Source organism: Eptesicus fuscus, chromosome 10, assembly GCF_027574615.1.
Source record: "Eptesicus fuscus isolate TK198812 chromosome 10, DD_ASM_mEF_20220401, whole genome shotgun sequence".
Lineage (NCBI taxonomy): Eukaryota > Metazoa > Chordata > Mammalia > Chiroptera > Vespertilionidae > Eptesicus > Eptesicus fuscus.
The window spans coordinates 79,503,925-79,514,364 of NC_072482.1; the positions used below are offsets into that span (position 1 = coordinate 79,503,925).

Genomic DNA, 10,440 nt, shown 5'->3' on the forward strand with positions numbered 1-10,440 from the left:
AGAAAAGAGTCATCTCCAGGTCCCACAGTGCTCCTGGCTATGATCAGCACCTGGGCACTCTGGCCACTGGTACCCAACAGGCTATAAACTAGACTAGAGCATAGAACACAGAACCTTTAGTTTATTATTCAAGGTCAGATCTGCTGATTCTATGGTATCCTTGGACTTCCTTCACTGTTTGAACCTCTATCTACAAGATTCATTTATTCTTCCACTCATTCATTTATCCTTTCACACACACAAAAAAAATGAATCTTGAACAGGCTCTGTGTATCATGCATAATACACAGAGGATTCAAGATGAGGAAAACCAACACTCTTCCTACCCTTATATGTAATGTTTAAACACTTGAGCCTGACTGGTTTTGCATAAACAACACTATATAGATATATATATATATATACTTACCAAGTGTCATAAGGGAAAATAATATGTATAGGCTAATGAAAATGTCTGTTGGGGAAGTGACAGATTTCCTTTCTCATTTTATTACATTCCCTTTCTTAACTTCTGTAAGTCTTACTTATTTCCCTGCTCAGAAATTGTCTAGTAGCTATCCATTGGCCAAAGCCTTGTTTTTCAAACACCTTCATGGCTCCAAGTATAGAGATTGGCTATGACAATTCAACTGCCATTAAGAACTGTTATGAGAATAATTGTTTTCCATAACATTTTCAACTGATATGTCCTCAGACATATCTAAATGTTTTTTTTATATTTTTATATATATATATATATGACTTTTAATTCTGCATATATTTTCAGCTTGAGCAATTTCTTGGAGTAATGATATCCTAAGTTATTGTCCATTTTATAAATGTAGAGAAGAAATATTTTAGTCAGTGAATGGCCTTAAAGAAAGCTTTGGGGCCTGATCCAAATGCTGAAGCTTTGAGAGAGTTGTACAGAGGCCATGAAGAAAATGAAGACTTAGCTAAGACTTCATTCTTTGCAAGTCTGTAACTAGACTTAGGAAAGAGAGTTTTGAAAGTCTCATGGTTATCTTGAAGGATAATAATAAAGTTGTCTTGTGGGAGACACTTAATTACCGTGCATGAAAAGTGGGCCATGCTCGCTTATTCTACCACAATTCCATGACAAGGCAAGACCCAGTCATCCCGGGAGGGTATTTAAAGCTTCGGGGCTTGTAAACCCAGTGTCCACTGTTTAAACACTTGAGCCTGATTGGTTTTGCATTCAGAATGATTTCTATATAAATATTAATTTGACAACTGTCAGTTGCATATATTCAGAGTCAGTGTTATATAAACTGTCAACCCACAGTCAGGCTGAAGAGAGAGGAGGTGAATATACTCTGGGGAACCTATCCTCTCAGTCTGCCCCACATTGTTTTTTAAGTAAGGGAACTGACAGAGTCAAGGGCAAAGTAAGGAGAGCTGCAGATTCTACCAATACTCTCAGGTTAGGATTTTACTGCTCAAGCACAGATACATCTTTGGCTTCAAGATTCTCCCTGTTCTGAGCACAAACTCCTCTTTTCCTAGCACCACTGAGTGATTTTACCACCAAGGACCAAGATCAATATTAAGTTCTAATTCAGGACACAAAGACTTTACCTGGGGGGCTAAGGATATGATAATACTTTCAGTCTACAAGGTTTCCCCAACATTTTGGACCTTTTAAACTCGAGGGTTCCACCCTGGGGGAGCAGAAAAGGTCAAGAACAATGGAGCAGCCCTTAGCTAAAAGACCTTAAGAGGCCAGTTGTCCCCTCTCAACGCCACACGTTCGTGGTGCTCTTGCCATGCCCGCCTCTGCCCCGCCTGTCTGACCTACTTGACTTTGTGCCAGTTCAAGTCTTTCAGATCAAACCACCTGCTTAGTTCCTCCCCAGGACCTTGATCTAAGCCAACTGCAGCTTCTCAGTCCCAGGCAACAGGCTAGCCAGTTCTTTAGATGAAACTGGAGCGCCTGCTGGCTGGTCCAATGCTCCCTCCTGACTCCTGCTGCTTCCCATCCACCTGAAGCTGTCAAAGCCGTGGGCACAGGAGCTGGGTCTTGCTTTGAAAACCATAAACACACACACACACACACACACACACACACACACACACACACACACACGGTCAATGCTCTCTGAAGAGCCTGGCCCTGGGCATGCAACACTACTTTATTCTCAGTTGGATTAGCTCAAATCTTTTCTTGAAAAGAGCTCCAAGTTTGTATTTCGTGCCTGTTCTTCTTTCTGCTGAGGTTATTATTTAGCTGCATCTTACTACAGTGCATTTTATTTTATTTTATTTAATTATTTGCAAATTCCTGGTAGTTTACTTTCTCAACTCCATAAAAGAGCAATTTAGATACCCTAAAAGTATTAATTACTCACATGCACCTGCCTAACATACTGGTGCTACAGAGCATTCTTTCTTTGCCCCAAAAGTTTTGATACTTACCTTTATTGATCACCACTTGTCTGCTCATATTAATTGTGGTTTGGACATGGCAATAATAAAAAAAAATGTGGTATCGTGAGCAGATACAGGTTACTAAACCATATACAAGATTGGAAATTACTGTGCTATCCAGCCTCAAGTGCTCCTTCCTACAGGAGTTGCTATTTGCAAAGCTGATTTACAGTATGGCCAATAAGAAAGTGGAAAGATATACAGCAGTAGAGATGCTGCAAGAATTACCGTGCGGGCACTATTCTCAAGTACCATCTACCATAAATTCTCACAAGATAAAGTGTAGACCGGAGAAGGCAATGGGCCATTTTCTTTATATTCCTTCCATTCTGCCAGAACTCTAAAATTAAAATAGGAAAAAGTAAAAAAAGAGCCTGTATTTTGAAATCAGAGTGAATAGCCCTAGAAAAAGAGTGGATCCTTGACAGGTTCCAAATCCATATGAACTTATGTGACCTTGGGCAAGGCTAATCTCAATATTCCCAGCTGCTTTCTGTTGTTTGTTTGTTTGTTTTTAAAGGGATGACAAATATCTTCTCTGTTAATGTGAGGATATCATAAGATAATACAAAATTGTTATGTGTCACTAAAAATGATATATACACGAATAATAAAACTATATAATTTGATGGTTTGTATATAAAGAATACATATCATAACAGAAATACAGTGGCTGTATATATCTAGCCACTAGATATGTAGTTTGCACAGGGCAAGTTTAACACAACTATAGTTCCTTATTATGCGCTCCCAATTACCTGAGAATTCTAATAATTGTGGGTAGGTAAAAGAATTTACCTTTTCTATTTACTTTTTAAAAGGGAAATAATCTTTAATTTATATTTTCAACTGGCAATATTAAAGGGGATTTAAAAGCCAATGATTTGAAAATAGGTCTGAAACCAGTAAAAGCATAAGCAATAGAAATGCATATCAGCTTGATATCATTAAGTCGGTTGTCCCACAGATGTCCATGCTATATCCTTGAAATTATCTTGATAGAAGGAAGAAACAAAGGATATTTTCCTAATCTAAACTGGTGGATCTGTGGCACATAGAAGCGCTTTGTACCAAAGGTCTTGATGAACTTTGATGCTTATTTACATTTTACATTTTTTATCATAAAGATAAAAGTAATCACACATACTGGATGGAATTTTTTAAATATTTTAAGCAATAATATTAGTTTTCTCTGGAGTGGTAGTGGTGATAAAAAAAATTTTTAAAAATTCCTAGGCAATAACAAGAAATCATCATTTTCATAGGAACATTTCAAACAAATCTCTCAAAAATTTTTCAGAATTTTTGCATCTAAAGAAAAATAGTTGATAGAACAATATGGTAAAAAGCACAGTCAATAAAATTAAAAATTACTTCAGACTTCCTCCAAGGTCAGTGAAGCATGGCAAGTAAAAATTATATTTTAGGAATAAATTACTTGGGAAAGTCATACACTGTAATCATTCAACAAATACTAAAGTCCTAACCTGTACCAGCAAAATGTTCAGGGTGGGGGATACATTGGTTAAAAAGATAGCTTATACCAGCATGAACTTTACAAATTAAACAGATAATTACAAGAGTTGAATAAATAATTGCAAAGGTGCAAAGTTCTGCAAACAGAGTGATGGTAATACATATATGATCACTACACAGAAAATGAAGTCTTAATTGGATGAAGAGAGTTAACAATAGAAACTATGTGCTACTTGAGATTATTGACTCATGAAAATTACACCATTAGAGGAAAATAAAATTCAGCATCAGTGAGTAAGTGAGACTGGCCAATAGGTGCCGAGACCTTCAATTCAGGCAGCATTTCAGCATCTCTTTTCAGCGAGACTTCTCAGAGACTCAGAGGCACAGTGAAAGAGTGTTGCTGTTAGTATCCCCAGCTTTGGGTTAGTATGAATTCCTCAAGTTCAGTGATTACAAGGCAAAGCAGAGGATTTCTGGACATTGAAACATAGGTAGAGTCAATTGCTTGAGCAAGTTTCTGAAACAAACTCAAGGTAATTGTATCCTTTAAAGCAGAAGCAGAAGATTATTTTTTTCTAATAGTAAGTTAAATACAACTTTTATATTTTAATTAACTTACGGAGGATGAAATTAAAATTCAAATAGATTTTCAGACACAGGGAGAAACTTCAAAGAAACTACCTTCCCAAGTACATGTTTCGACACATAATTTGCAGCGGGGACATAACTTGACTCTCCTCTGGTTTTAGGAAAACTGTAACTGAACGTTTTTGGGGGAAGAACTTTGCAGTTTATAAAATTCCTAGCTTTGCAACTAAGTGGCTTTTTGGCCTTGAACGAGTTATTTAGACCTTTTGAACCTCTGTATCCTCATTTGTAAAAAGGAGTTAACAATGCCTCCTTAGCAGATCTGTGAGATTCCAACTGTGCAATGGTAACCCTTGCTAAACATAGAGTAGGGACTCAGTAAAAAGTTCCTACTCCCTTTCTTTTCCAACCTCTACTCCACCCTGCCCGCCCCCGCCCCCCACTTTGCTGAAACCAAACAAGTGAAAAGAAAAAAAAGAAGAAGAAGAGCGAGATAGGAATAGAAAAGTTGCCTCTTCCACACAGAGCCAGAGCCAGAGATGCAGAAGGCCAAGACAACAGAAATTGGTGAACAAATTTGCATTTTAGTTATCAAGTGATGATTAAGCGGAGCATCTCTGCCCCTAATTCAGTGACAATTACAAAGTAGGTGCTTAATTAATATTGAGCTAATTGAATGTAATGAAAAGAATGACTAAACTAAATGCCTGAGCTACCGAAGTAATAAATGAATGGAATGACATCTGTCTCAAAGATCTTTGTGCCTCTATGCAAAAAAAAAAATCTGGGGGTGTGTTTCAGTAGTTTGCAACCCTGGCTACATTAACAGAATCTCTGGGGCAACTTTTATATCCCTGTGCCTAGATGAATTCATCAGAATTTAGGGGTGAAGGGAATGCCAGGTGGCTGCAATATATTGTGAAAGTTGACCACAGTTAGAGGCTCATCTTTTCTATACTAGTCTGTGTCCCTCCTCTTAAATAATTTACTATGACAAACATCACCGTTCCCTTTTAACTATCTCAGTGACTTTGAGGTAACAGTTACTAGTGAATTACTCTATTGTGCCCTAGTTTAGTAACAGATGAGGATTAAGTGATGTTGCCCTTGTTGGACCTTCGTTCTTCTTGTAACAAAGCAGGATGTGAAATGGTTTATATTAACAGAAACTTCAGATCAATTTGTAAGGGATTGCAATTCTACAATTCTAGCTGAGCAACCACTTTGGAAAAAAGAAGAGACAGATAATGAAAGAATTGTATGCATCAAACTTCACTTTTAAAGGCCAAGTGACTACTGTATTTATTATTCAATAAACGTGCACTTTCTAAGAATGACTGCAAATTTTATAATGGTCAGGCCATTTGTTTTTCTCCAGAAAGCTTGCCATAATGGAATTACCTTTCAAATTGCACACTGTTATTATTCAATAGTACTAAAACACTCATACTGTGAGCGTTAATTTGCACAAACTACCATGGCACTTGCCACTGATGAAAATACAATAACAAATCACATGTTTAAAACTACATTTGAATTTGCAAATATGTCCAATATCACTCATTATCCTGAACAGATGGAACTGCCCATGGTAACTGGGAAAAAATATGACTACTTATATCTCATAATGTTTTCCAGTCAGAGAATTTCATGTGTGAAAAAACTCTAGTTACTTCTAATTGTAAGGACTATTTTTTTTGTGTGAACCACCCTCCTCAAAATGTAGAATTTCTGTTTGTAAAACTACACCTATTTTGTGCCAGATACTAGGAACAATGATAGAGATTAAGTCTCCAGAGCAGGCATGGTTTAGTGGAGTGGTAGACATATCTATCAATTATTACAAACTATTGAGTTATAATGGGTTACAAGATATGATGAGAGCTGCATTATTTAAGACTAGAGGCCCTGTACACAAAATTCATGCATGGGGGGAGGGGGTCCACTCAGCCCAGCCTGCACCCTCTCCAATCTGGGACCCCTCAGGGGATTGGTTTAGGCTCAATCCCAGGGATTGGGCCTAAACTGCTGGTTTAGGCTCAATCCCAGGGATTGGGCCTAAACTGGCAATTGGACATCCCTCTCACAATCTGGGACCGCTGGCTCCTAACTGCTCACCTGCCTGCCTGCCTGATAGTCCCTAACTGTCCCCCTTCTGGCCTGCTCTCCCCAACTGCTCCCCTCCACCCGCCGCTGGCCTGGTCACCACCAATTGCCTCCTCTGCCGGCTTGGTCGCCCCACCCAGCCTGCTGTTCATTTGTTTGGTCGTCCCTCACTAACCTCCCTGCCAGCCTGATCGCCCCACACAGCCTGCTGTTCAGTTGTTTGGTCGTCCCTCACTAACACCCCTGCTGGCCTTGTCGCCCTACGCAGCCTGGTGTTCGGTAGTCCATCCAGTTGTTTCGGTCATGACAGCCCCTGGCTTTTTATATATTAGGATTACACTAGTGGCTATAATGGATAAAATCCAAAATTTGAGTTGAGATTTAACATCTTGAAGGTTTATTCTCACTCTTATCAATGGCCCCATGCAAGAGCTGATGGTTGGCAGTTCTCTAAGCAATGCCTCGGGGACCTGGTTCCCTTTTTCCAATATAGTCATGTGCTAAATGCCTTCTCCTTTCAGTCAAGGACAATCCACATATACAATGGTGTTCCCATATGACTATAATGGAGCTGAAAATTTCCTATTTCCCAGTGATGTCATAGCTTCGTAATGTCATGTTTCAACACGTCACTGCTTTGTGCCGTCTCAGTCCATCCATAGCAATGCTATCACCTGGAAATGCCTGGGGCACTCACCTCTACTGGCGCTTCCCCCCAGATACCACCCCTTTCTAAGCCAATGTTACTATTGGACTGACTGGTATGGTTCTTACTATGTTTGCAAGATGCCCTTCTGTGGGATAACCATTAGGAAACTTGGAAGAGAAAAAAAAGGAGCATTTCTTACTTAAAGGCCCTGGACTGTGCAAGCCACAGCCATAGGCACATGAGAGAGAGAGCGAGAGCAAGAGTGAGAGCGAATCCCACGACAAACACACACATGCGTGGGCCTAAGGCTCTTGGTTTATTGAGGTTGAGAGTAGGAGCATAGACTTTCATGGGCTCACATTTTTTTTCCGTTTTAAAAAAATATTTTTTTATTGATTTCAGAGAGGGGGAGAGAGAGAGAGAAACATTAATGATGAGAGAGAATCATTGATCAGCTGCCTCCTGCATGCCCCCTACTGGGGTTGGAGTCCACAACCCAGGCATGTGCCCTTGACCAGCATTGAATCCGGAACCCTTCAATCTGCAGGCCGACGCTCTATCCACTGAGCTAAATCTGCTAGGCCATGGCTCACTCATTATTGGTGAATTTAAAATGAAAGAGTGGGAATTTAAAGCACAGGAAGAAAAAAACACCAAGTAGTCCAAATTGTATCTAAATCAACCAAGATCTCTTTTTTTTTTAAAAAAAAGAGCATCACGGAGGGAGGCAGCCTGGCTCTTTATCTAGTCGTGGCTGGCAACACACTTATTGGTGGTAGCTTTCCTGAAAGCAGATGCCTCTGCAAAATGGGTGCCAGCCTAGAAATGGATGCCTGGGCAACTGAAGCTCGAGTCAGGCACTCGCACAACAAAAAGGAAAGCCAACTGTCACTACTCTACACTTACTCAGGTGTTTGTGGTGATGCCGGTATAAACAAATCTATTGCACTTGCCAGTTACAAAAAAGCATAGCATATACAGTGACAGTGGTAGGCTATACCATCTAGGCTTGTGTAAGGGCTCTCTATGATGTTCACACAACAACCAGTTCACCTAATGACACATTTCTCAGAACGTATTCCCCAGGTTAAGAAGCACATGGCTGCAGTGCCATCTTCATCACATAGCTTGTGAGATCTCCTTTGAGGGGCTCTTTAAACCAGCTGTCTGAAAGTGAAAAATGACATGAAAAATGACAACTGGGAAGAATTTATGGTCAGACAGAAGAGTACATACAGTTTCCACTCACATTCTACGGCCATGACAAACAAGTGAGGCTGAGAACTGTTTTGTTGTGTACCAGAAAGGAAAAGAAGTTGGGTATTCTAAAGCAAGGTCTGCACTCTAGTAGAGAAATAAGGGAAAAATTTTACAGGGGCATTAATTCTTCTCCTAACTTTTCCAAGTCATGTTCCACTTTCTAGGTGGACGATGCATTGTAAAGAGCATTCCAGGGCAAAGTAATAGCTGTGTAAATACAAGGAAACATGGAATTACCCAGAATGATTGGAGTGTAGGGTGAGGGGTAATAGGGCGTGAAACTGGAAAACCAGGGACCAGATCATTCAGTTCATTGCCACAAAACTTACTGAATATGTTGTATACACCTTTAGGAGTTGAAGTTAGGAAAATCATAAAGAACAAGCCTCATCCTGAAAGAGCTTCCAGTTCAGTGGGGGTCACAAAAAAAGGAGAAACTTGTGTAAGAAATAAGATAGATTCCAGACATACGTAAGGGAAGAATTATTAGGGCTTTGTATCTGACTGAATGACAGGAAAGATCAGAGGAATAGACAGTGGTTAAAAGAAGAAAGATAAAATGATTTTGAGATTTCTCATTTAGAGACTGGGTCACCAGGAGAGAGAATATAAGAATAGATGTATGTTAGAGGATTGATAGAATCAATTAATGAAATTAATTTTAAAATTTTTGAGCTCCAGGAAATTACGGGCATTCATGTCAAGACTAGCAAGTCTTAAAATTCACATATATAAAATTGTGACTAAAATTGTGTTCTGTTTGCTTCATGAGCACATATGCTAAAATTGGAATGACACATAGAAGATTAGCATGGGCCCGGTGCAAAAATAGCATGCAAATTCATAAAGTGTTCCATATTTTTAAAAAAAATAATGTGCTCTGTCTTGGCTGACTAGAATCGGGCTCCATCGGTTGTTTGTGTCTCTTTGCTCTATTTGCAGCATCTCTTACTTGAACTTCAGTTGTTCCATAAATACTTTTCTATTGTATAAAAAAAATGCAACCATCCCATAAAACTTCATGTAGCTCTCACTCCATTAAACAACGATTTAAAAAAGAAAAGGGAGGGGAAGGACTTCCTTGCTTCTATTATAGATTTCTGTCTAATCACAAGAATGAAACTACTTTTGTTACTGCATGCCATGAGTGATTTTTTTAATTATCAAAACGAATAGATTGTTTTCACTCAGCCTAACAGGTGTTTTGGGGAATGGGACATCCTTTGACCACACCCCTCTAGTTAACACGCTGCCATTTTGGGTGTGATGACAATGCTCTCTTCTGATATTCTGACTAATCCTTCTCATTTTCCTTGAATGACTCCTCTTCCTCTTCCCACTTTCATAATTGGCCCCCTAGTTTCCTATTTTTCCAGAGAGCAACCTTACCTATATCTTTGTCCTTAACAACCACCTTCATCAAGATCTCACTGGAATACCTCCGGAGAGCAGCGAGGTGGCCCAAATGAATGGAAACTATTTTCACGTGTAAATTCTAAGTGAAGAGTTGGATTTATGACCAAAAGCAGCAGCTACCCCTCAGTTCCCTTTGATATTTTCCATATGAAAATGCGAAGCACTAGGCCCAGATCACCTGATTTATTTTAAAAAGCTTATTTTTTATGTATGATATTAATTAAGTGGTAGTCCATTTATTTGTCAAACTCTGTGCAGGAGGGCAAAGAACAATCCATTCTTCTAACTTGCTAATTTGTAGTCTGTGATATAAACAAATGATTCTTCAATTAATATCTACTGTCCTGGCCTCTGTCCTTAGGTACAATATCAGAATTCTAGCTGTAAACTGGATCCATCACTTTGTTATCACACAGGCTTCTCATATTCAATATATTTACTATTGAGATGTGTAGGATGTGGCAAGTCCAGTTTCTATTCTCTTCCTGAAATATGACATATTTTAAATTTTTATA

General features: G+C 39.1%; 1 non-coding gene across 1 annotated transcript; it reads left to right on the forward strand.

The window, feature by feature from the left end:
• Positions 1-9,269: 9,269 nt before the first annotated feature.
• On the forward strand, positions 9,270-9,372 carry LOC114231257 (U6 spliceosomal RNA). The gene has a single exon (XR_003617224.2). It is a non-coding gene; the product is annotated as a U6 spliceosomal RNA (small nuclear RNA).
• Positions 9,373-10,440: the final 1,068 nt, after the last annotated feature.